The sequence below is a fragment of the Melanotaenia boesemani genome, chromosome 23, assembly GCF_017639745.1.
Source record: "Melanotaenia boesemani isolate fMelBoe1 chromosome 23, fMelBoe1.pri, whole genome shotgun sequence".
Lineage (NCBI taxonomy): Eukaryota > Metazoa > Chordata > Actinopteri > Atheriniformes > Melanotaeniidae > Melanotaenia > Melanotaenia boesemani.
Window position 1 is genome coordinate 21,022,195 of NC_055704.1, and position 27,188 is coordinate 21,049,382.

Sequence of the window (27,188 nt, forward strand, 5' to 3'; positions counted from 1 at the left end):
GTGGTCGTATATAGCCAACAGGCAGTTGTAGTCGGGAACATTACTATTTGAGAAACATTTCCAGAAAAATGAAAGCAAACGCGTCGGGGTGCAAATAATTTTTGACAGATCTTGGATCCACGCAGCTTTACGATTTGGAAACAAACAAAAAGTAAAAGGGGACAAATAAATAGCAGATGCGATTTTTGTTTTTGTTGAACAGCTGAACACATGGTTGCCAAGGAGTTTATATCTCCTCAGGTCTCCTAAATAACAGCACGCGAGAGAAACTGCATGGCAGGTGGCAGTAAGGGGCCTGCAGGACTTATTTGTCAGCTGAGAATTGGGTTGATGATGAGATATTTTTGGACTGGCAGCGAGGGCAGTATGTTGTTCCGCACGAGACACGACCCAAGTTCAACATCACGACTTTTTAAGTGTGTGTGTGTGTTTTTAAAGCTACGCCAAAAAGTGACTCCAGAATCCAGCGCCGCGGTCTGTTTTGCGGTGTGGAGAGGGTTTGTTTGTGTTGCGCAGTATTACGCGTCGCTTCTTCCACCCACGTTGCAGAGAGCAAAGCCCAGCATAGCACTGGTTTATGGCCAGCTCAGCCGTGCATTTCAGCAAGCGGTTATTTGCTCAATCACTATCATCATCCTCATAACCCTCATCATCGTCGTCGTCGTCGCCCTCATCAACCACCTCCATCACAACCACATACATCTCTGCCTTGGCGACAGGTTCCATAGCAACAGGGGATGAAGAGAGGGGTGGCGAAGTGTGTGTGTATGTATGTGGGTGTGCGTGCATGTACATGTATTTGTGTCGCAGCGTGGCACTTTTACCAACAGTTTGTACCGCGGAACAACTCTCCACAGACTGTTGGATGGCACGGATGTTACCTACAGAAGCAAGAGCATGTTCATGTGTACAGTTTTGATGTACAGCTTGAACACGGGATGATTGGGGGAACTCTTATGCAGCTTTGATTACCATGATGTCACCGTGATCTATGACTATTAACAGAGAAGATTTTTTAATAATTTGACTGATAGATGTCCTCATGGACATGTCATAAGACAACAAGCCCCCGGTGCAAAGATATACAAGGCCTCTCTCCAGAGGAGTAAAGGGAGTCAAAGTGGTTAATTTTTTATTTTTTCCAGCTTTTTTTTTTTTTTAAATGTGTAATCATTATTAGTTTATTTTTATGTTTAGTTTGCATCTGTTTGTAGTCATGGTGACTTTCTGGTTAGTTTGTGTTTTGTTGCCACTGTTTTGCTCCTTTTTTTCTTTATTTGTGGTCATTTTGGTCTTTTTGATGTAGATTGAAATCTCTTTTCAGCCTAATGTGTCCTTGGGTAAATTTTTTACATTTCTTCATGTCATTAAGTAGTCATTAAACATAATTTATTAGAACTTTGTATTACTTTGTGAATGTGTACCTCTATTTGTTCTTTTCTGTTGTACTTTCCGTCTCCATCTTCTTCTCCATGCTTCTCCATGTGTTACTGTAATTTTTTAAAATCTTTCTAGAAGTCTTTTGTTGTGTTTTTGTGGTTGAAATTTGACTTTGTGGTCAGTTGGTCAATTTTTGTAGTCTCTAATTAGGCACCATAGGCATAATATTTAGTGACATGTTGCAGGTGAAGTTCATGGCACCCCTTTATCTTTGGACCCTTTTGTCTGCACTTGCAAGGCTTGTTCTTTGATCCATACATTGATATCATTAGTATCACCATCACCACCATTCCTTTATAACGTGTAAATGAAAGTAAACAGTGACTCATACCCAGATCAAAGAAATTGCATGATGTCACAAGAAGAAACAGAGGGCTTTGAGGGTTGGTTGATTTTGATATGTCTTCATAGCAGCACTTTATTATCACGATAAAGTGGTTTTGAGGCTCAGCATTGAGATTACCAGTGCTACTCTAAACTTTTTACTTCCCTCTATTTTGCTGTGTTTAATGCCCAAATAATCTCTAGTAAATCAATTCAAACATCACAGAGACTTTCGCATGTTATATGTTCTGAGTAATTGGACTTATTTTTATCTACTTGTAAAATGAAGCAAAAACCTGGCACCAACCTATAATAACCATAATAATGTCCAGATGAGCATTTTTAAACATGTAAAAACAAGTCTTGGTAAGTCTCCAGCTTTAGTTCTATTCTAACTGTTTAGGTCAAGTCACTCTGTGAAGTTTGAGTAAAATTAGGCTGAAGCTGCATGTTTGGGTGGTGTTTTCAGCACCACGGACAGTTCAGTCTTTATTGGTCTATTGACAGCTGTATGACAACTGCTGATGCTTTTCAAGACACATGTACACGCTCTGAGATTAAATTCGCAGTAGTAATTTTCTCCAGTAATTATTTTACATGTTGAATTTTAATTATCTTAACATTGGGAAGGACAACGCATTTGCATTTGTATGGACTGGATCATAGCAACCGTATTCACCTATATTTGTCATTTGTGTGCATTTGTATTTTCAGATGTTAAGTGGAGGAAGAGGGAAATGGATATAATGTCAAAAAGAGTTAAATGAATTTCCTTCAAATGAAAAAGGACAGAATCTTTGTAAAGTACAGTTATAGAGAAAAAGAAAATAATCTGAGGAAAGTTTGATCAGTTTAGTTTTTATACAGACCAGAGTGTTCACCAAACATCCTGCATCCTAAAATATGCTGCTCTGTATTGAATATGACCTCTTTTCTCTGAACTGAGCAAAGAGAAAAGACAAACACATCCATGAGGGAAGAAGGACAAAAGAAAAAGCCTGCATCATGCAGGAAGTAGAAGATATCATTATCCTGAAGTTTTATGTTACACTTCCTGATACCTAAGCTTCTCCACTGGTACTTAACATTCACTTCTTCATCAATTAGATCCTATCTTTACATCTCCTCTGTAATTCAATCAGAGTTTATGATGCACACTGTTGCACTGAATGCTCATGTTCTCAGAATAAACCAGATGTCCTACGTCTGCACAGTCTTAGTCTTATGACTCTTATGAGTCTATCAAGCATGCATGAGCAGAAACACAGCCTGACACATGTAGATTGTTATTCCTACTGTACATTCTGTTGCTTCAGACTTAATACACTCATCTGTGGAATTACCCATTGTTGTACACAAGGCAGTAAAGTCACACACATGCACATTCATCCTTCCCCCCCCCCCCAGTGGTGCAATCAGTGAGTAATTTTCCCTGTGGGCACTGTGCCATAGGTATGATGATGCCTCTGTTAGGTATGGTAATTGATTTCTGATGGTCACCCGGGGTGCTGGACACCTGCCAGTTTATCTCACTCAAATGCAAAATGATTCCATTGAAGGCAAATCAAAAGACACGCAGTAACAACCATGGACGTGTTTACCATTTTATGGTTTTACCAATCGATAAATAAGGGAAACCTGCGTCACACAAGACATTTCAAAAGATCTGATTAAAATACCCATGCAGTGTCAAACCAAGATGAAAGTAAAAATGGATCAACTGGTGGCACACATTTAAAGAAAATAAATAATAATCAATAATATTAAATAATAAATAATAAATCAATATTTCTTTCAGATATATTTAACTAGAAGCCTTATGGCAGAGAAACAGTGAAACAAACAGACCTAACCATCAGCATGTCAAAGGAAATCTGAGTATTTAAGCACCATTATTCAGTTGTTACATAAGCAGGTTGAAATGAAGTCATAGCAAAGTGAAAGGTGCAGAAATGCTCAAATATAGAAGATTATTGTTTTAAACCTGTACCTTGAAAGAAAGAAAGAAAAAAAAACATGTTTTCAGAAACTATGTATGTCCTAAGAACTTTCATTACCTTTTCTAAGAATTTGACATAAACTCCAGTTGACCTGCACAATTTTATTTGACACATTTTGAGAACAATTTGATCATTTTCATTCTCAATCACTTGAAAAAAAGGTTTTCATAAAAAAAAAAAGTAATAAATGTGTGTCTTTCCATCCATCTGTATTATTCATCCATGTTAGAGAAAACAAAAGACCTAGAGACAGAAGAAATTACAGTACCAGTCAAAGGTTTGGACACAGTTTCCCGTTGAAGCTACTGGGAAAGTTTGTCCAAACCTTTGAGTTAAAAAAAAAAAAAAAAGCTTCTTGCATGTGTGTTTGAATCTTTACTTTTTTCAATAAGGATTGGCTATAAACTCCAAACAACTCGAAAAAGCCACAATGCCCTGCAATAAGACGCCTGATTTTCTTGCCTGAGGAAACTGGGATTAGTAGATGTTAATTTTGTGCATGCTTCAGAGAGGAGTGTGATACGTTGTTTAATTTTAACTGGGAACTCTCTCCTTTGAATTAGTATGCAGGATTTGAGTCACAGGTTTGTAGTATCCAAACAGATGCTAAGAAAGATCTGTAATAAAACTGGTATGGTGCTGCAGTTTTTTTAGGCTTCACAAGCCATCCTTTAGAGCCAAAGATGAGATTAGCATACTGCTTTCACAGGCTGAGCCAAACTTGCTGTAATGGTGGAAGGCCTGAGCTATGTGTGTTGTATCAGTGCAGGGCACTTCAGACAACCTTAGCCTACTGATTGCTACTAGCCTCAGAGATAAGAATTGTAGGGATTGGAGCTAGTGATCATGATCTAAAATACTGAGAAGGAAATATCTTTTGCAAGTTTCTTTTTGCACAATATTTTCTATTTTTCATATGGTAATTCTTTTTCTATAAAGGAATCATTAAATCTTACAATGTCTTCCTCTCTGGGCGACTGGATTCATTTTTTTACACATTTCACATAGCATCCCAAGTTTTAGGGGGTTGTAGCTTCAGCTTTCCATAGTTACAGTATGCATTTTTAAAGAAATGTAAAGTCAAAGTGAGGTTATAGCAGCTTTATCTGAGGCTATAATTAGCAATTAAAGGCCCATCACCATTAAAGAAGTTTATACCAGCGCCTCATGGTCTGTCAAGACGTTAACTTCAGGATGTGACTCAACAACATCTGCTAGTATCGTAAAACACCATCTGAGTGCCCAGAAAACACATGGATGCAGCAAGAATGGGTGTGTGGGTAAGGGGAAATAAGAGGGGGGGTAATATGAGGAGAAAATAACAGATTTTTTATTACAGGAGATTAAATAAGGAATAAGATGGAGAGGTGGCGAGGATGTGGTGAGCAAATAGAGGGACAGATAGGAGGAAATGGAAGCAACCAGTTCAGAGAAAAGGAGGATCTAATGGAGAGAGGGAGCAGGAGAAAAAAAGAATGAGTAACAGAGGTGAGGGGAGATGGGGAAAGAGGGACGTGACAGCGCAGGAGAAGGAGGAGAAAGAGGGAGGATTATCTGTGACTCTGACTTGCTTAAGCCTCTGGTTGGGTATCGGAAATCTATCCAGAGGCTGTCCTCTGCTGTTAGTGCTATCGGGCCTCAGTCTTCATTTCAGGTGGGTATGCCAACACCTGCAGCACTGTGTGTGTGGTTAAAATCAGAGAGAGTTGCAATTTGATTGCAACCCTGTAACCCACATGTGTCCCTGACTGGCTGCCTCAGTTTGTATGTGTATGTGCATGTGTCTTTGGACATGTCTGTCATCTCCCTAACACACGTTAACACAAGTATGCACACACACATTCACCTTCTCTATTGAAAAGGTGGACCGCCATCACATGACCCATCAGATTATATATATGTACAAAGATAAAATCACTTTGCAGCCTCAGTTTGATTAACCCCATAAAAATTCTCATGTGTCCTGTTGATGTTCTGCAATCATGATAAAAAATGTCACCCCCACTTACTAACATGACTTCACAAAAAATGGGCTACAAGCAGACAGCCTTAGTCATCTGATTGTTGCCACTTGAGGCTGTGTATGTGCCATAATGCTTCATTTATAGTCACTGCTGTCAGTGCATTTTGCTGTCATTTAGCTTGTTGTGCACCTTCACATTTTTGTGGTCCGGTGCATGTGGTGCAGCAGGGGCATTTGCAAGATAGACTTGCTGTTCTGCAATGAGACTGAGTATTCAAGAATCATTCAATGTGTCTGTCATATGGCTTTTGTCACTGGTTCTGATGCTTTTTTGGGCACTTTGCAAGGCTAGCTACAAATTCTGAGTCCATTCAAGACCCAGGACCATCTGAGTTTTCAATGGACTCTGTTGCAATGCTGCAAAACTGACACGTTTTATACCTACATAAACAGCAAAACACTTTTCTAAAACCAGAGACACTTACTCTAACATATAAATTCCAATCTTATAATATGTTTCTACGTTTCATGTGACACAATGACTTGTCTACGATGCGCTCTGTGTGTGTTTTGGAGCTGTTCTGTACACTCTCGTCTTGCTGCTCATTGCTTCCATGTAGAACAAAAACAGCTAAAACAATTTTTGTACAAGTGCATTTAAGCACATGTATCCTTCTCCCAAGTTACAGGACAGGCTGAAGGATGACGAGAGAGAGGAGTAGAAGGGAGTCTATATTATTCATGCCCACCATGCATTTCTTAATTTACCCCATCTTGCCTGCTTTCTTTTGTATCCCATCTTTCTCTGTATATACTGTAATGCTCTTTGTTTTCTCCCCACCCTTCTCATCTACCCACTTAGTGTTTTTCATGCATTTCCTTTCCTGCGTGAATTAATCCATCCATCTGCCTTTTGCATTTGCAGCAGATCTAACCACAGAAACACTAGATACCAAACACCATCTAATGTCCCAATGGGGAGTTCAGACTAGAAGATCCAGACACAAAACTCTGTACAACACAAAGTGGACAAACCACAAACCCATACACTTACAAGCACAAATTGTTTTTCATTTGCACAGAGTAAAAAGCTGAAATTAATGTGCTCTAAAGTTTCCAACTAATATTGAAAATGTCAGAGTGCTGTGCAGTTTGACAAAATATGAAACTGCTCAGCACTGTTAGAAATGATAGGTTACATGTAGTAAATGATAGTGTGACTATATGTTACATTATCTTGGATTAATATAAATGAATTTATCTGCTTTATACTTCACTTGCGACCTGACTCCAGATAAGCGGCAGAAAACAGGTGGATGGATGGAAACTTCAACATCTAATATGAGTAGAATTCAAATATTAAAAAGAAGGGATTTACTGACATTCAAATAAACAAACAAAAAGTGCATCCTAGTATATCTCTCCAGGCAGTCCGGCTTCCTCTCACAGTCCAAAAATAGGTATGTTAGGTTAGCTGATATTTTTTATTGACTCGAGGAGTGTGACACCAATCCAGGGTGTATCCTGTGTCACGCCCGATAGCACCTGGGTTAAATAGAGTAAGCAGGTATAGAAAATGGGTAGATGGATGCATTGATGCATTCCAGTGCATAGCCTTAGAATAACTGTAAATTTACCTTAATATTAAAGAATAATACAGTTCAGTTGTAATTAAAATAGCAGGGCTTTGCACTTTTGTCAGTCATTACATGCATGCATCATGTCTGAGAACACAATGCTTCCTTTCAGCTTGTTATTCAGCTTTTTGATCCATTATATTTCAGACTGAAATAACTGAAATAGTATAGCTGAGTACCATATCAAGCAAGGCATTGGACAGCTTTATAAGTATCATTTCATATGTGCTGAATGCTCTTTTATAGATGAGATGCATGCTAGTCCTTGAGGTTTATCTACTTATACTTATTTTTTTCTTCCTACCCCGTGTGTGCAAGAGCAGGTTTTGGTTGCACATGAAGTTCAGCTCTTTGACATCAGTTTTGCAACAATAAATCTCAGTGAGCTGGGTTTAAATAACCACACAGGAAGAATAGAGAGGGAGATGTTCAGCGTAGATGATGGAGATGTTTTAAACGCGCAGCAACATAAACTTGTACGTTCTGCCTTAGACTCATCCATTCTGTGTTAATGGCACTCAGCTAACTTGACACATGTCAATTTGTCAAAAGGGTGTCCGCTATTTATCAAAAAGATGCACTCTCGTTAAAGAAGAGCTCTAACCAGATGAAAATCCCAACATTTTAAAGTAAAAATTAATTTTTTGTTTGTTTTTTTTCCAGTAAGATGAGGAAAAAATATAATTTTTGTGTTAACAGTCATTCCTCTTAATTGAAGATGATCAACTTGCTATGCATTTTTTACAGCTATCGTTACATAAATCAGAGTTTTTTTTTTTGCTGGGTCCAGTCAATAAAAGACTTTTGAAACTGAAACACGACAGCTTAATTTGCTAAATGGCCTAAAAGTCCCTCAAAACTTGGGTTGCAGCATGTTGTCTTCAACAGGACTGAAAGTTGAGCATAGCTCTCAGCTAATGTGTTTAATCCAGGCTGGGCACTTGGTTTTGTATGGCATTTCACCTGGCAACATGTGCAAACAACTCCACAACTGTCTTCAGACTTTGATTTAATTATCACTAAATCTCGATTGGATTTGTATGACATCACTTTTGTTCAACAAAGATTAAACAGTGAGGCCAATCTGGCCAAAACAGTGATGCTATGAAAAAACAATGCTGTTCTAAATTTAGCAGAAAATTCCATATTTACTTAAAGCAGAACCCAGAATCTTGTAGTAAGAACATGGTCTATGTTCTTAGGTTTTTAGGTTAATGTGTATAAATGTGTACCGTATCCACAGTATTTGGGCTATTATTAAGACTGAATTTTGATTTGCCTAAAACGTGTCTTACTTTGGTCACATTTCCCTGTATTTGTGGATTTTTTAGTCACTGCTTACTGCTTACCCAACTTTAAGAAACTCTAAGATTTCAAAGGAAAACTGAATTTTATGAGAAGAAAAACAATAAATGCAGATGCTATAGCAGGCACATGCTTTGCACCATACAATTCAATATTATTGTTACATTATTCAGGAATAAACATCCACTCACACTCTCATGTACAAATATGCTGTGCACAAGTTTTACTTTGAAATTTGGTTGGAGAAATGAGGCTTCAGTCATAAAGAATAGATCAATGGGTTTGTTTTTCAATCAGTGCTTGTGTTAGGCTATGGCCATAGAAAATATTTTCAGAAGGGCCATGAGCATGGTAACCAGAAGGAGTGACTCACTTCTGTGACATTACTCACTAGGTATTTCATGAATGTAGCTGATCCTTTTTGAATGGGAGTCTCTTGGAGGGCGAGAGGGCTGTAGAAAAGTAAACAATTGTGGAGTGGAAGGGAGTAGAAAAATGCAAATCAGTAAATCAGCATGATGGCCATGCATTTTAACAATTTTAATGAGTAACATAAGAAAGCAAGTCAATACCGGACAACATAAACCTGTAAGAACTAAATCTATATTGAAAGAATGGCATTTATATCTTTTGTTTTAAATACTTGTAGAACCATTGTAAATGCTGTCTGCAAGTGGCGGCTTAATAAGAGATTTTAAGTTTTACAGTGAGTCATCGTCTGTGTTGTCCTTGAGCAAAAAAGGCATGAAGCTTCTACAGTTTACATACAGTGAAAGTAAGTCTGAGTGAATCTAAAGTACAAGAGCAGCCTTGCCTTTCGTTCCACTTTTACAGTCAGGCTTCTGGGGATAAAGGTCAGCCGAGACGCTGAGACCCCTGTCCTCATTACAACTGGTACTAAACCTACCTTTTCAAATACACAATGATACATTACACGCACCAGCAGTGGTCCATGCATATTCTTCTTGAGAGGCACACAGCAAAGTCACCAGCCACACGACTTAGAGTATCACCTAGTTGTAAGAAGAGTCGCAGAGGGAATAAATGTACAGAGGGGAAGGAGTCACCCTCAGGATTTTCTGAAGGGATGCCACCAACTTTTTCACAACCCTTTTTGTGCACATGTATGTGCGTTTATGTATCTAACACTGACCTGGCTGTGCAAAGCATAGATTAAAAGGTTTTGTTAAAGATAAAGAGCTGGGTCCCTTGCTCCTGATAGATTCCTGCTGATTGTACAAAATGGTTGGACAATTCTGGCACAATATAAGCAGCTTGTATTGATGCAAAATGTTCTTTCTCTGCGTGTGAGAACATCACATACAGCTCTCTTAACAACCCGTGACATGAAGGTCTCCTCACTAGTAAGAGCATGAATCTTGCAGAAGCTTTCCATTTTTATTTTATTTATTTATTTATTTTTTTTTTGACGTGGTTATCTCTTAGAAAGTGAGGTTTAAAGCACAAAGGATGTACACTCGTGTTTTTCGCAGGTTCTCAGTTCCAGCAGTCTCGTTAGTCAGGCCTGTGGTGGGCTTGTCATGGATGAATAGCTGCACCACAGAGAAGGAGGCCCACACACATAAACACTCATAAACACACCAACACACATACTCACACACACGCCACGCTGTGAGCGTCACCCTGCTGGGTGACAGCACCCAGGCAAGACAGATTAAATGAAGAGAAGAGTGATGCATCCTTCTCACTCGCTTTCTGTGTGTTTGTTTGTATGAGTGTGTGTGTGTTTTCCTGCCTCTGGGTGTGTGTAAATGTGCATATACTGGGGGCATTTTCTTCTATGTGCGTATTTGTCTGTCTTGGGCCGAAAGCTGTCAGATCCCCTCTTGCAGCTAAGACTCATGGGTTAGAAAAACCTGTTGTGTAGCCAGGGGCACAAGACACTGTGTTGCTTTTCCTACTATGCAGCTCCACAAACAGACTGAAAAGGTTAAGTAACACCTCAGCATGAGTGAGCAAAGGGCAGCTGGTCTAAAGATGCCATCTTGTTTCATATAATGCTGTTGCCAACAAAGATGTCTCCAAAGAGCTGGTTTACATTTATCAGAGTTGGTACATTTTTGCATTCTACCATATCTCCTTGTGGAAAAGTTTAGAAACACTCAAGGTATGACAAGCAATGCATGATAAAGACATGTTTAAGTAATTCTGTACTGTGCTTATCTGTGACTGCCCCTCATGACAAGCCATTTTATGTAACACTACAAGTTCAAGTTTGAATTCCTTTCCACAGTTATTTGCAGAAATATTGCATGAAGTCCTCAATAACTCACAATTTCATGGCTCATCTATGAGTTTAATTGTTGGAATGACCCTTCAAAATCAGAGCAGACAACCTTAAATAAAACACAGCATTACAGATTTGACCTGTATTAATTTGATAAAGATGCCGTGATTACTGGCTGTGTTAAATAGTATCCATGGCAACAAGCTCCTTCTAAGTATAACTTTGAAAATCAGAGATTAAGTTTACAGTGTGATTTTACATCTACGTTACTGTTCTGTATTCCTATTTTTCTGTCTAATCTGTCTCATCAAACTTGAAAAATTGTGTCAACGTGAAGTGATCTCCTTTTCAGTACCTTGTTAGTACAAAGTTTTTTTGTTTTTTTTTAATAAACCTTGTGCTACCATCTATTCATTGTAAGTCAGCACTGGAATCCATTGATGAGTTGTCTAACATGTAGCCTGATTAATACTGATCTAATGTATCAGTTTCAATCAGTTAATGTCTCCATGTAAAAGACTGGCAGACAGTGTGAAAATAAATAAGTAAGCATTTAGACTTTTAAAGGATTCTTAAGGTGTCCAGCATCCCCTTCTTATCCAAATATGGTCACCTCTAACTCCAGAACAGCAGTGATGATGAAACAGCTGTTAAATTATCAATCGAATAGTCAGACTTGAGAAAATGAAATAATAATAATTTCAATGGCTCTTCTGAATAGCTTTAGTTTCATTTCCAACTCCCCACTACTTGTTGTGTGCCATCTTATCCTCATCCTCCTTTCTTTTTATATTAAGATGGAAGTAAGGTGTTCTGATACGAAATGACCCAACTATATAGGCCATGAGAGTGTCCTTGACTGTCTATGTGCGGAGAGGAGGAGAGGATGGTGTGTGTGTCCCCTGCCATCCCGTCTATCTAGGTCATTCTTGATGTGCGTGCTCCATGGACCACTTCCCCACAGACCATACTGTATATATGTGTGTGTCTGTGCAAGTGTGTCCGTGTGTGTGAGAGAGTTAGTGTGTATGTCTGTACAGAGCAGTCCACTTCCCAAAAGACCAGACTCACTTTCACACTCTGGAGTTATAATGGCTAAAACAGGCTTGTTACAGGACTCCTTTTACAGTGTGTGTGTGTGTGTGTGTGTCTGTTTCCATTTGCAAAGCTGCATTTATAACCAGGTCCAGAAGCTGGAGAGGGTTTAACTGTTTAAGGTCTGCTGGTACCACCTACTCTCTTAGAAATGTCCAAAATTCACCAGAAATAGTGCTAAAAGTGTTCGTTACTGGTTACCAGGGTGATAGATTGTTGCTCAGGTAACGCTGAGTTGCCAAAACCATAACAGTTTTTAAATGTAACAAAGAAAATAGGATATGCAACAAGAACAAAATGGTTTTAAACAGAGGGAGTTAACTCCTGTTTCCAGAACAAAAGACCCATAACCTCCACCAGACCACCACCACCTCTACAACCTTGTATTGCAGCCATGGTTGCTGTGTTGTGACTATGCAGTTGATGAAGCAAATGCACAATTTCTTATCTCTGCTGTTCCCTTCAGTGACTGGGTTTGTGTTTCAGCACAAGACATACCCACTAATTTTGAAATGTATTTATAGTTTATGTGAAAGACTGTTGCAGATTTATCATAAATTATTTTTGCATTATCTCCAATGGAAAATAAATTCCCATGTTGCAATCACACTCACCAATCCAAACCATTTTCAGGTGAGCCTTTCTGCTTGCCCCAAATTAATTCTACATGTATGTGTCTGTGGTTTATATCAAAGTACCTGAGTATGAAAACACACAGAAAACTGATGAGACATAATATGGGTGTGGTAGTAGTTCAGATATAAGTGAGCCTATTTGTCTTTATCCTTCTTTCTCCTTGCATTCATTTCTTCTCTTCCTCAACTCCATCTCTTTTTTTCACCACCCCTCTCCACCTCTCTACCTTTTAAACTGGTGTGTCTTCTCATCGCATCTGTGATTTGTATTCCAGATCAATATGTCCTGGAGAAAGAGAAAGAGGGAGAGAGAGAAAAAGAAGACGATAAAAAAAGGTTTTGGGGTGATTGGCTTGGCGCCTGTAGTGATGTCATCAGAACAGGAGGCGCGACATTGCCTGTCTGTTGTCATGTCAACCAAAAGGGATTCAGTAAGCTCGTGAAGAGAGATGGATGGATAAAAAGAGGAATAAGCAGAGCACTTGCAGAAGATATTGTTGTTTTTTTGCTTGTTTGTTTTTTGGATGAGAAGACAGTCTCATTTTGAGGAATCTACACCTCACCCTCCTCACTGTGACTGTTTAATGTCTTTAAGTGCACCTCCCTGCACTGTTTTCAGCAGTGCAAAATGTCATGGTTGCTCTTCCGCATGCGTGCATCCAGGTCGCAGCGTGATAAAGTTGATGATTAACAACATTACCTCAATGTGGCAGACAGGTAACCATGACAACGCCACATTAAACAAACACTCTGTTCCAACAGAGACAGGGAAAGAGGGGATAAGGTACAGTGGGGACACAGATGAGATGGAGCATAGAGAAGAGGAGTAAGATTTTATTTCCTTGCTGATTTATTGGAATTCTAGCATCCTCAATGATCGTCCACTACCAGCAGTATATGTAGGCGTACAGCTCAAACTGTAGGGTCACCTCAGTCTAATGCAATGGATTACCACTTTGTGAGGAAAGAATGACATAAGTGTTTTTCTGTTTGTTACTGGAACTATTTCATGGCCAGTTATGCATTGAGTGATTCAATAGCCTTTGGTTTCTAAAAGCTCTTACTAACCACATCCAATCTGAAATGATTTCCTCTCATCTTTATCTATTCCACATCCTTCCGACCACCTTTTTGAGGTTTTCGGTCTAATCCTTTTGATTAGCAGCACTCTTCATACTTCATACTTTCTTCCACTGATAGCATCTGAAATATTGTGTAACTATGACAGGAATGAAAATAATAAAATGTTTTACAAAATCTTTTTTTTCTCTAGTATTAATAATAATAATACATTTATCTCACTAAAAACACTAAAAACAACATATAAAAAAGGCAATCAGGAATAAAACAACATACAAATTGCACTAAGAGAACATAGGAAAATACAGAAATGGATGAATGGCAGAGTAAATTTGCAGTTTAGTGGTTACAGTGAGTAGGCAGTTTAGACCTGTTACATTTATTTAATTGTGGCACATTTAATAAATTGTGCCAGTTGTTGTTTTTCACTCCAGATTAATGGGTAATTTACTTCTTTAACTAACAACATTAACATGACAGCTGAAGCATCTTTATGTTCGCAGCCTTGTAAAAGCACACATTGCACATGATATAATGTGAGCAGTTGCTTGTTTATGTTTGAATGGTGTTTAGTGTGGCTGATGTGCAAATGTTGTCTCAAATTTCCTGCATTTTTACCAGACAAATGGTTTGCACAGCATCTTGTTTTACTTTATATTAAATATGAAATGTCTCCATATGTCAGTTCTTGTCCTTCTCCCAGGTATTAAAATGTATTGCCTTGGTTTCATTAGAGTTAATGGGAGCTAGTTCAATAAATATGTGTGACTTCCTTCGTACATTACATAGGGATTAAGTCTGATCTGATTTCTTCCCAACTTGTCCCACATTTCCACACAACTAAATTAAATCTGTTTGTATTTTGTCTTGTTTTCATTCACTGATGAGTACAACAATATATTTTATTGCAGTTTTTACCCCAATTCACAAGTTTCTTTTCTATTTTGTCAGAAATAGAATAATTAGCAGTTAACAAAAACATAACAAAAACAAAAAATAGTCAACTAAGTTAAAGCTGCATGTTTACAGGCACTCCTCCATTTTCTTGGTTGCCATGGTGACAGTGATAACACCATAAACATGCCTACAAAACAGAAACCCAGAGCAGATTTCATTGCAGTGGTGATTATATGATTTGTATTCAGCCCCCAAACAACCATTTGTTATGCCAGTACAGTACAATAAGCCAGTTGTAATCTCTTATTGCATGTGCACTGCAAGTACAGAGGTGGGGGAAAAGTATTTTTGCACCTTATTTTATGACAACATCCCTAAACCTGCCTATTGTTTTTGTTAAAGGTCTTGTTAACCTAACAAAGCTGTCCTGGGGGCATTTTCAAGATGGCTTCACAGTGGAGTCAATTGCACTACCCTTCATGCTGAAATATGCTTCTACAATGGTACTGTGTAATAAAATGTGACACTAAAAGGTCCTTACCAGGCATCTGTCTACATGGAATTTTTTACCAGTCTCAAAACCACCACTGTCACCTACTTCTCATCCTTTTTCCCTCTCACCCTGCTCTAACTGCTGTGAGCTCTCCTGTTTCCGTCTTCTTTAGGCTTCACTAATGAACCGTAGATCTGCTTGGGGCCATTTTCATCTCTATCAATATTCTATTTGAGTTATGAGTGTTGGGTTATTAACGCTGACACAATGAGCCATGTTGCACCGCTCATCTCTCACACACGTGTGCACTCAGAGTAATACGTTTATATGACCAACAGCAAGCATGAGTACACAGCGTTTCTCATACCCACTAATAAGCAGACAGACATTTGTGTGTCTTGCACATAATGTTCTCTCATCAGTTTGTTGCTCTGTGATTAGATGATGCATCTGGGAATTTATATGTGTAGATGTGTTTCCACTGGGAGAGTCTCAAGAGGCAACATCAACTTACATGACCTGCCAATTTAGACAGAATCAGTTCTAGTTAATAAGCAACTGAATGAGGGTTTGATAGTTTTTTTTTCTTTATGAAAAGTTTTAGATCTGAGAGGATTGCTAAAAGTTTATGTAGCGTTTTCAATCTTGTCTTTCTCCTTATTTCAGAGGCATTAGAAGCTTTTCTGTGCTGTTCCTATTGCTACAAGTGATTTGTAACTTCCTGGCAGTTTCTGTTAACAGAGCAGGAAGCTACATACTGCCTTCTAACAAAGCTACCAACACCTTTACCTGCTTCTGTCAGACACATGCCCTACATGAATGTCTCTGCAAAACCTTCAAAATTGAATAGACCAAAAGCGTATGAACTGATTCCCACTGAAGAGGTTAAATGGAATTATAGATATCAAAAGTATTAAATAAACATTCGGTCACACTGTATTGATAAAAAATAGCAAAATATCCATTCATCTATTTTCTAAACCGCTTATTTCAATTCAGGGGGAGCTGGAGAGGCAGGGTACACCCTGTATAATGTCCTTTATAAAAGGCAAAATAAGTAGCATTGACACCTAGTGTTTCAAATCAGAACTGCAGTCGTAAAAGAAAAACATCTGAGCATTCTTCCTCCCTCCCCCCCTCATCCTCAGACTTTTGCGCAGGTTGCCGGTTTGTGAGATGACAGCTCTTTTATATACAGTCTATAAAGGATGGAGAACATAGCACCAGTGAACATCAAGATGATGAGTGAAGATGATTCACACACAGTAAGTTGCTATGCTTTGCAATGCTAGTGCTAATGTCACGCGCTAATTTACGTTAGCATAAAATAGAGCGTAAACAAACGCTACATTAATCAACAAATGTCACTCAGTGGCCGTTTTCCCTTAGTCTCACTTAATAAATTAATTTGATAGTAATTTCATAAATTTGTAATGACAAACACACTATTCACTTGGCCAAAACATCATTACATTTGTTGTTGTAAAATAACAGGCCACCAATTTACTCCACTAATACATCCATACAGTCACACAAATGAATTTAATGAGGGCCGAAAAATAAATTAGACTAAAATCTTTGTAAATCAAGATAAACGTTTTGGTTAATATAAGTAAAATTCCAGTGTTTACCTGTCGAAGAGAAACTTTGCCAGTTCTGCCGCCATCTTAAAATTAATTTGGTCTTTCAGACTTCTCCACCTGGCAAAAGATTCTCCAATATTGATCCTCATTTTATTCCGTTTGCTTTTTTTTCTGAAACTTTGGTCTGCTTCTTTTACTACCTTCCATACCTGCACGCTGCTGCTCTTTTGCCAACATAAAATACCAAACCCTGGCTGTTGTTTGGCAACCATGGGAAGTTGCATATGATTGGTTAAGGAACCAGGAAGTAGGAAAGAACTACACAGTGCACCGAAGTTATTCTGTCACTTAACTCTTATTTTGAAAGGAGAAAAACTTGAGAAAAACATTGTTAATGTAGAGAGACAGATTGTTTATAGGTAAACTTCCTTTTATCCCTCGCAACAAATGAGAACATTTTAAATTAGTTTTACAGAAAAATCCTGATTATTCAGCCTTTAATAGCTTCATATTGATTAGTTTCTTGCTGTCACTGAATTTATTCATTTTTACTTGTACTGACAAAAATCCAGCAGCACATCCACATTTATCCACATTTTACTTTAGCTAATTCTAATAATTGCCTGTGTAACCACCTCAGTGTGACAGCAGGTTGCTAAGTGTTATTAGCAGTGAGGTTGATTGCAGCACAGATGCTGAAGAACTTGGTGGACTGGTTTGAAAGGTGCTTTGCTCAGGTGGGATGGTACCTGATTTACCTGAATATTATTTTCAGTGGGTAATTGCCTTGAAAGCATTCTCACTGTGGGAGCTTGAAGGTTTCAGTCACTTAAAAAAATAATAAAAATGGCTTTGCACATAAGTTGTGATTAGCTGCAACAAGTGTGGTGTATTCATAAAGCCATCAAAGAAATTTTTCTAATTTCTGGTCAGAAATCGTGTTGTCTTCCATCATTAATACTTTCCAACAGCAGGCGGCTCATACAGGCTTTTGGTTTTCATGGTAGTCAGGTCACAATTGCTGAACAGTTTAAAAGGAAACTGTGTTTTTGAGAAAGGCTAAATTGAAATAAATACTAGACTAGTATTTGTACACAGAAACCTTTCATTATTTTAACTTCAGTTGTTACTTTCTCTTGATTCATCTAAACATTATAGTGCACAATGACAAAGCAAAGAGTTTAAAGCCCTCCTAAACAACTTACCCACCACCTCATAGTATCTATTGGTGGTTCATGCAGGATTTAACTAATGTGCATTTAATTCAATTCATTAAACATTATGAGGTCTCATTGTCAATGTTCCATGCCCAAGAGAAAATTCAGCCGTCACTAAGTGAAAACTTTCTGTAGAACTGCTAGATGGGATGCAAGAAAATTCTGCTGCATTTAAAATTTCCAGAAGCAGAGAGTTCTGTATCATTCTCAAATGGATGACATATGGAATTAATATGACTGTGAGTCATATTAAAGTGAGGGGTTTTTGTGGAGATTGGAAAACTTTGCAGAAGGGCAATACAGAAGTCATTCCTGAGTTAAAGGCCCATGGACAGCATGCTGGGAGCTTGCCAAAAGACACCTGAATTACTCTCAGGCCTTCAGTACAATGAAACATTATAATGCAACAAATATAATGAAACAAAAGGAAATATTTGGCCACACAGTTTCCATCAGTGTGTGGAGAAAACCAGGCACACAGAACCAGCCCAAAAGGTGCCACTAAGTAAAAGGTATTAATTGTTATGTCAGTAATAAATTACTATTGTTTATTTTTTAATGAAGTCCTAAAACACTCCAAAATCCTGATTTAACTTTGAAGCCAGGTCTGATAGAATGTAGTCCAATACTCTGTCACGGATACAATGACATCCATCAACCAGCCATATCCCTTAATATTGATAATATTAGTCTGTTCTTTAGCTGGAAATGTACAGTTAGCTATATAATTGTGTTTTAAAGTCTATATTGTAAATGTCATAAAATGCATTTTCTGCTGAATATAGCGTAAGAGGAAAACACAGCCATTTTCTGTGATTTTTCCAGAGCTTTGTGCTCTTAAACGAGCCTGAGGATTTAATGACAAGCAACACCAGCCAGTCCCACAGTCAAATCCAGCTGCTTGTTGACTTCCCAAATCTGATAGGGCTGACTGATAGTGAGTTTCCAATGAACACACACAACCCATGCACCCATGTGAGCGCACACAAATGCAGATATAGACTCAGATAATCAGTGCACTCAGTCCAGGAAAACGAACATCAGCATACACACACACACACACATGCACACACACACCCACACACACACACGCACACACACAAATGCCACAGAACAAACAACATCTGCAGCATGGGGCCAATCAAAGCTTTGATCTGAAGACGCATCCCAGCCATTTTGAAGAAGTGTGACAGTCATCTGCCTTCACTCATGTGTTGTTTGCGCTCCAAAAAAAAAAAAACAAGCTCAGGAACAGAGCAGAACCAGTACTCACTGTACACAGTGTAGCAAATTCATAGTGTACACTTTTGTGGACCTTTTTTCCCCCCTCATCATGCCGTACCCTCTTTATGTCTCTTTTCCTTTTATTTATTCGCCCTGTCATACACAGAGTCTGAGTGCATCATTGCTCTCTGTCTTCCACGTTACAGCTTGTATGTTAACGTAAATGTGGGTAAGTCAGGCATCTGGTGGCTATCAGACTTAATCACCCCAGCTTCCTATGACTGCCTGTGTTGTACAAACTCAAACACACATACACTATAAAACACACACACAGACATGACACTGCATAAGATGGAAACAAGGACAGAACAGTCAGGCAGACTGATAACAATGAAGGCATGGAGGAGGTCACGCTAAAGGAGAAAGAAAGAGAAAGCGATGAAAGACAGTATGAAATAGGTTGTTGCATCTGGGCTTTAAAGACAGGAAGAGGTTGATAATGACACAACTCTACTGATTAAATAGATGTGAAAGTGAGGTGTGAAGTGCCCTAAAAGCAAAAGCAGTGCTCAATTATCACTGTGAGGAAGAAGTTTTAAAAACCAAAACCAAACCATCCTCTCATTATGGACAATGCAGTATTTCAAATTTCAGCTTGATAGTTTGTCATGAACTTTTTTCACAGAAATAAACATCTAAAGCAGCTCATTTCTGTGTCAGCATTCCAGTTCAGATTAAATCATGTCTGATGGAAACTAAAGAAGAAAAATTCTACAAAATGCAGTACATAATTACCAGTCCCTTGTTCATGGTGTGGATTTTACCAGACCCAGACAGGTTTAACAGCCTTAGAGCTATACTATGATACCACAGGCTCCGTGATTTGGACAGACTTTTTATGGTCAGGGTTAGCATTAATTTGCAGGGCTGAGTCCATGCAGGGCTGTCCTGTTGGGGAGGACAGGTCAGGGCCTGGAAATGATAAATCCACTTATGGATGTAAGACAGAGAGAGAAAGACAGGCAGCTGTTCTCTGTTCTGTTCCACTGACACTGCTGCTGTCTGCAGTTTCTGAGCACTGCTACATCCTAATCTTCATTTTCAGCTCTGATATAGTGTACTTTCCAGTTGTACAGTGAACTGAACTCAATTCACTGTACGACATGTTGTCTTTTTTTTATTTACTTCAGGATTTGAGTGAAACTTTCATTATTGATTTGCTATAGTAGAACTTCTCTTATCCCTCTCTTACTTGACCTCAGCTTTTTCACTGTCTTCTTTTTCCTTCCCTTGTGTTGAGCTTACAACAGATGATTTATATCCCACTAATCTTTATGGCTACAGGAACACTGTTTTTTTTTTTTCGTTGGACAACTAATATAAACTGTCTGCATGTGTTCACATCTGGCCAAGTTCGAACACTGACTAGTTTCAGAAAAGTGCACATAAGTGTAAAATATGCAAGAAGCAGACTGGGCTGAAAATGTCATTAGGAGTACCTCTTTATCAGTTAAGATCAGTTCTATTGCCTTCTGAACTCCAAAATGCAGCCAAAATGACATTAGACTTTATAGATTCCTCCCATCTTCATCTAATTGCCTTAGAGTGAAAGCTTTCATTGGCTGATTATCAATCTTGCCATGTCCTCCCCTTGTGTGTGTTTACATGATGTGTATAATAGAAACTCTGTGTTCACCAATTACAGGAAAGTCAATAGAATCACTGTTCAGTGAAAAAAAAGGGAAAAAAACATGTATTTCTGGATTTGCTTTTTTTTAAATTTGAGATTAATGTTTTCCTATTCACTGTAGATCCCTTCGCTGAGAAAGGATCTACCCATGTTTTCTTAGTGATTGAAACGGTTTCTGAATAAAAGTGGTTTCACAACATAGCAGTGTTTTTCCTTTTCCACAGTTACCTCTGCAGCTACAGTTTCAGCACTTTAACATTAGTTCCAGCATATACTTCACCACTGTGCAGGGAAATAAACAACAGTATAATCATGCTGCTAATAAACAGTTTGAAATATAGACTTGTGTTTGATTTTAAAAGCCGCTGCTGTTTTAGAGGTATAATAAAGAGACAGACACACTAACTTTTAAAGGCAGACTCCAAGTGGGCACAGTATGGAGGCAACACTGGTCCCACTGCTTACTGTCTACTGCCTTCTTCTTCTACTCCTCTGGTCATGGCATTCCCTCCTGGGATTAGTGGTAGAATCTGTGCTAGCTATAAAGTATCAGAATGATGTCTTAATAGACCTGCCTGCTTCATTTAATGAAAATAAAAATGACAAAACATCTTGAGAGAAGGAGAAATGTTTATTTAGGTTAAATAAGCACAAACAATTACAACAAACAGTGTGTTTAATGTGATTAAGACAATCAGAATGTTTAATATACTCTATTAAAAAGTGAAGTGCTAATTTAATTCATTTTTAGTTCTTGTCCCTAATTTCTTAATAGCTCTGTGAGAGACTGAAGTACTCACTCACAATCACTTGCAAAGTGTAATTGACTTCTTTTATATGGATTCAGGTCTTATGTCTGCGAGTGCACCGTTTAATAGTTAGGTTCATATTTGCTTACAAGGTTTAGATTAATTCTCATAGAGAATCCGATGAAGCCGATAGCAGAATAAGTTTGATGCGAAGTAATTTAAACTCAGTTTATACAAGAACCAGTGATACAAATGACAAGGGTTGCCTGCCACATGTGTGGACAGTTTAGTAAACTGTAAGTATTAAAACTCAAATTTTTTTAAGGGGATATGAACTACTACACAGTGGCTATGACACACAGCCATCCTCCTGCAAGTTTATGAAAGCACTAAGAAAGTTTTGCAGATTTTCTCAGTGACATACCCCTTATCGACAGCTAATTCAGCATCCAGCTTGCATCCTACCTTCACTTTGGATGTATAGAAAAACAGTCCTCCAAAAATCTAACATGCATTGCCTTAAGGGACAACACTAGATGGTGGTTGAATGTTGATGGGATGAAAAGTTAGCTCAAACCAGGGGGAGTAAAAGTAGACAATTACACGACAAAGAAGATAAAGTGCCTTAAACTTTAAATTGCAAGTAAGTACAGGTATATGGGCTTTTAGGCTCACTCCACCATAAAGCAGATTTCCTCCTTTAAAGTTTTCTACAGCATACTAGCAAGTCTGCTCTGTCTCTGGAGAGTTTGTTCTATGCAGACACAAGAGTTTAGAGATATATGAGAATGAATGGGTCATATCTGTGTGGACACAGAAACAGTATGTCATGATGAGGTCTGATCATCAGCTGTCTTTGGAGTTTCAACAAAAGCGGTGCCAGGTAGCTCAGCTGGTTGAGTGGGCACCCTGTGTACAGCGGCTTAAGCTCCTTGTGCAGCCCTGTGGCACCTTCCAAAGCCACTTGTGCTTGAGTGTTTCTTTGGTTTAGAACAGTATTGGCACAAAAGAGAACCAAACCAGTCTCCAACTCCATGAGAGGTTTTAGCGCATACGTGCAGGGAGTGTAATGCTTTTCATTTATAAATTAATTGTCAGACTTTTTTAATCACTGCTTCCATTACTCACTTGGTCATCATATCAAAGTTATCCTCTAATTCTTGCCTCTTTGAATCTTTGAACGTGTTCACCAACATAGCTGTGATTGGACAGAAAAACACCATAGCAACAGCAAGTTGATGGATTAAAGTCGTAATTGGGGTGAGAAAGTGATCACATACACACACAGATGCACACACACATACACAGTGTCACATGATTAAAAGAAAAACTAAGGCTGAAAGCAACTTACTTCCTCTATTTGTGCAAAAGTTAAACTGCAGCTGAACACAGATGTACTCAAACACTGTCGATCTCTTGCCAGCACCATAGGAAACAAACTTGGAGGCCTCTCCTTTGGCTATCACTTTGGTATCAGCGAAAGATAGATGCAGCAAATTCCCCATGTCCCTCTATCATCTGTGTTAATCAGCACCATGTGGAGCCACTCCACATTCATTACTTCTTGATTAATCCAGTAATTATGAGAAAACTCTGTTTGATTGTCACTCAACAACATCACTGTTTGCGTGTGTGAGGATGCTTGTGCCGACAAATGTGTGCACATTGGCTTCGTATGTGTCACTGTCTTCACTTACATCAAGGCGCGTGTGCAGAATACATTATTAAGTTGATGTGTGGATGTAATTTTGGTACGCTAATAGAAAGTGGTCATGCCGGCAGGCCCAGCCGTGTATTGTAAATCACCACAGCTGGCCTGTTCATTCTTCAAGGTGACATTCAGCCCCACCTGAAAGGTGTGTCATAGTGTGTTACTGCTCTTCTCCCTTTTTTTGCCTTCAAATAGAGCTAGTACTAGTGAGGGATGTTTGTTGGAGCTTACTTAAAACGATATATTTCTGAACTGTTTGAGACTATAATCACTGTTTGACTTAAAATCAATCGTCTGTTGATTAATTTCAAATCAGACATGATTGTGTTAGCATGGTATTTATTTTAGGTTTTGCCACAACGTATGCATATTATTGATATATGTCCATTTCTGATGGATGCTCATCTGTTTCCCATCTTTTTTGTACTTTCTTCAAGTTTGTTGCATGAATGTCCCACTGTCTCACTTCCAGCTTTAAGGCTCCATAGTTAACCTTTTGGCTAAGAATGCCCAACCTAAACTAATTAATTGAATCAGTAGCATCTTTCCTTTTTCTGCTTCTTGCAGCATATGAGTATAGGGACAGCAGAATCTTCACACACCTCTCCCTCTCAATATCCTCCAGCTATTCCTGGAGGGGTCCTGAGGGAACATGAGCTATGCAATAATTGACCAATGATATGATCTAGGTCCACTCTAGGGTGTCTTACCATGCGTGTGCTGGCCTGGACACCACCAAGATGTGGCACCCAGAGATATAAAATATCTGCACATCTCAGCTGGCTTTTGGAAAGAGATATTTGAGCTTTCCCTTAAGACCTCAAATCCTACCATTTTATTTGAACCCTCCAGTGTATATTAATGGACCCCTTATTGTCATTTCTCAAGATGATGGTAAATGTACTCAAAATGAGTAATTTTACTTAATTGTCCAACACTCATATTTAATGCTATGAAATGGGATATTTTAAACAATAAACAGTATGTTTTCAATCCCATACTCAGATATAATGGCTCCTATAAGCATGAATATTACACATCTTCATCACAAGATTATGTCCTAGTGGACTGATATTACATGCTGCAACACATAATGCTGCTTTACAATGTATGCCATTAAGCTCACATTTACCATCTGCAAATTAGCTAAAATTTTGGGCACATTTTCCAAGAACACCTTCCTTTTCGGGAGCTTGTTTTCATCTTGTTTCTGTCAGTATATCTTGAAACACTGGTTCCAGTAAAGTTCAGTTCAGAACAGGAGGGCTGATGCCCTTTGCATTGTGTTTTGAGATGTTTGGGTTTAGTTAAGACTTTCGATGGGTACAAAATGTTGTAGTTGTATAAGGAGAAGTAATTTGGACCTAAGTCAATGGACCAGTTTCTGTAAAATGCAAATATGGTCTGGAAGATCCTAATTTATATAACTATATAAATAGTATAATCTAAACCAGTTTAAATAGCTTCTATTCAATTACTATCCCAACCAAAACCTCATGACCAAAGATAAAGGTTGGAATGTAGCTCGCATGGCAAAGGCCGTCTTTCCTCTTATCAACAGCCTCCACCTCAAAATTCTTGATCACCACACCCTGTGGGATCAAGAATGGATTTCCATCTACCATGTTGCAGCCATGTACAGCCTCAGACATAGTCTTGCTAAACCAACTGCTTCACACACTGATAGGGAGCATCTGTAAAAGAGCGAATGCCTAATTTGGAAAAAATATTTGACTGCATCTTGTCTGGGTGTGTATTGTTAGATGTATCAGCAGACAGACTCAAAGGTGAAGCAACTGGAAACAGGAATGCTCATAAATTCAAACTCAGGACAGAGTCTGCCACTGCTGCTCATCTTCTTTTTTTTCTTATCCTCTGCTTCATACTTCCAGTCCACATCATTCATTTCTCTAACTTTCTCTTCTTCTCTTCATCTCCTCTTCTCACCATGCTCTTTTCTCTCCTCCATCCCATCACTGTTTCTACCTCTCTCAAGCAGTGGATTATTTTTGGCCTGCCCGGTTAATTTCAGTAGGAAGTCAAGCTCAGTGCCAGAGAAAGTGGAGCACATGTTAAAAAAAAAAAAAAAAAAAAAAAAAAAAAAAGCCAAAAGACAAACAGAGACATCAAAAAGCCTCTCATCTTCTTTCAGCATCTCAGCAAGACACTGCAGAGAAGCGTTGGCTTTAATATCTGTGTGAGTGCAAATGTGTGTGCTTTGGAGGTGTCATTTTTTTGTTTTTAGTTAAATAAATAAATTAATGGTTATTTCTATCTTTCTGGGACAACAGTATCTTAAATAGCCTCTTGATTACCAATGATTGTGGCGTTTTCAGTACTTAAGGAACATTTTAATGCTTGCATGAGAACTTAGGTGAAGATTAAAGCCTACATGAGATGACAGAGTCATTCGAGTTCCAACAAAGTAGCCTGATGTTTTTATGCTGTGAAAAGAAATAGCCTCACTCTGTAAATCTGCTTCTCTGTCCATTAACTGCTGTGCAACATGTTAGAGTTACTTAACGTGGCACTGAAGAAATCCCTAAAGACTAAAATAAACTCCCCCAGTTTTAAAGCAGCTCGCTCCAGAACAGATTTTTGCTTAGTAATACCAAGATTTGGGATGTATGAAATGTGTGTGCTTGATAATTCAGCTAGCAGCAGGTCCTGTTGCTGATGAATGTCGACAATCCAGTTGACAGAGAGGTCTGAGAGCTGACTGGAGACGGCAGATTATACCGTATTACAGGCAAAGAGGATGATGGCAGTCATTAATTTAATAACAGCTAATGGAAAGATGGCATGCGTAATGTTTGAAAACCAGAGTGCAGTTTTTGTGGGCTTGTGGTGTGTGTTTGTGTGTTTATTTCCCTGCTGGTTAATGCTAGCTCTGCTTACGACCGCAGCTCAGTGTGAGTAAGATTTACGCTGCGTGCACTGGCCTAGCTTATTACCAACTCTGTGAATGCGTGTGTGTGCATGTGTGAGTGACAGCCACCGGTTACACTTTAGATTATCTCCGTATGTAGGCGGCACATGATCAGCTTAGGGGACAATACGCTACAGGACACACATACAGACACACAACATAGGTGCTAATACCCTCTTGGGCAGCTCTGACTCACACTGTCTACTCTCTGTCTTTTTAACGTGGTGACTCACAGAGAGGTAGATTGCCCTCAGGTGTCATGGTGTAAGATGAATAATTCACCCAAAGGACCCCTCCTCCTGCTTTCCTCCTCTCTCTTTTTTTTCCCTCTTTTTTCCCCTGGCCTTTCTCTCACCTTCTCTCTCTCACCCTGAGTAGCTCTGTTATTTTTTGTCTTGCTTTTTCCTCCTCCTGTAATTAGTCTGTGTGTGAGGAAAATCACTGCATACAATATGACAACATGTTGCAGTAAATCAGATGACACCTCTAAAAAAGGATATATGGACAGACAGAAAGGGGGCAAGTGGCAAAAGTCAGCATTGGTACTTTCACAGTGAGGCAGGAAGTGTAAGCAGAACAGGTGAAAGGATTCAGGTGAAGTTTCTAGTGAGAATTTGGTCACCAAGAAAATACACTTAGTTAGTTCCCCCATTTCCTCAGTTGAGATAGCAGAAGAGTAGGAGTGTAACATGTTAACTACTCAGCTTGTAAACTGTGTGTGAAATTAGATTTGCAGCAGAGACGTGCATCTTTACATTTAAGGCTGATGTAAAACACGTCTCAATGCCAGCGATGCAACACATTAAAGCTACATGTCAATTCAGTATTATCCACATCCACCATCATCAGTGCAACTCCTAAAGCTGGTTACAAACATTGTGGTTACATGTGATATGATGTGAAAAAAAATTCCAATTATAAATAGTTTGTTATTATCTGAAACTTCACTACATGTCAAAAAATCCAAT

At 38.6% G+C, this 27,188-nt stretch overlaps 1 protein-coding gene across 1 annotated transcript in view; it reads left to right on the forward strand.

Moving 5' to 3' along the window:
• Positions 1 to 27,188, forward strand: part of cacna1c (calcium channel, voltage-dependent, L type, alpha 1C subunit) — a 175,725-nt gene that overhangs the window by 515 nt on the left and 148,022 nt on the right. The gene's annotated exons all lie outside the window — the stretch shown is intronic.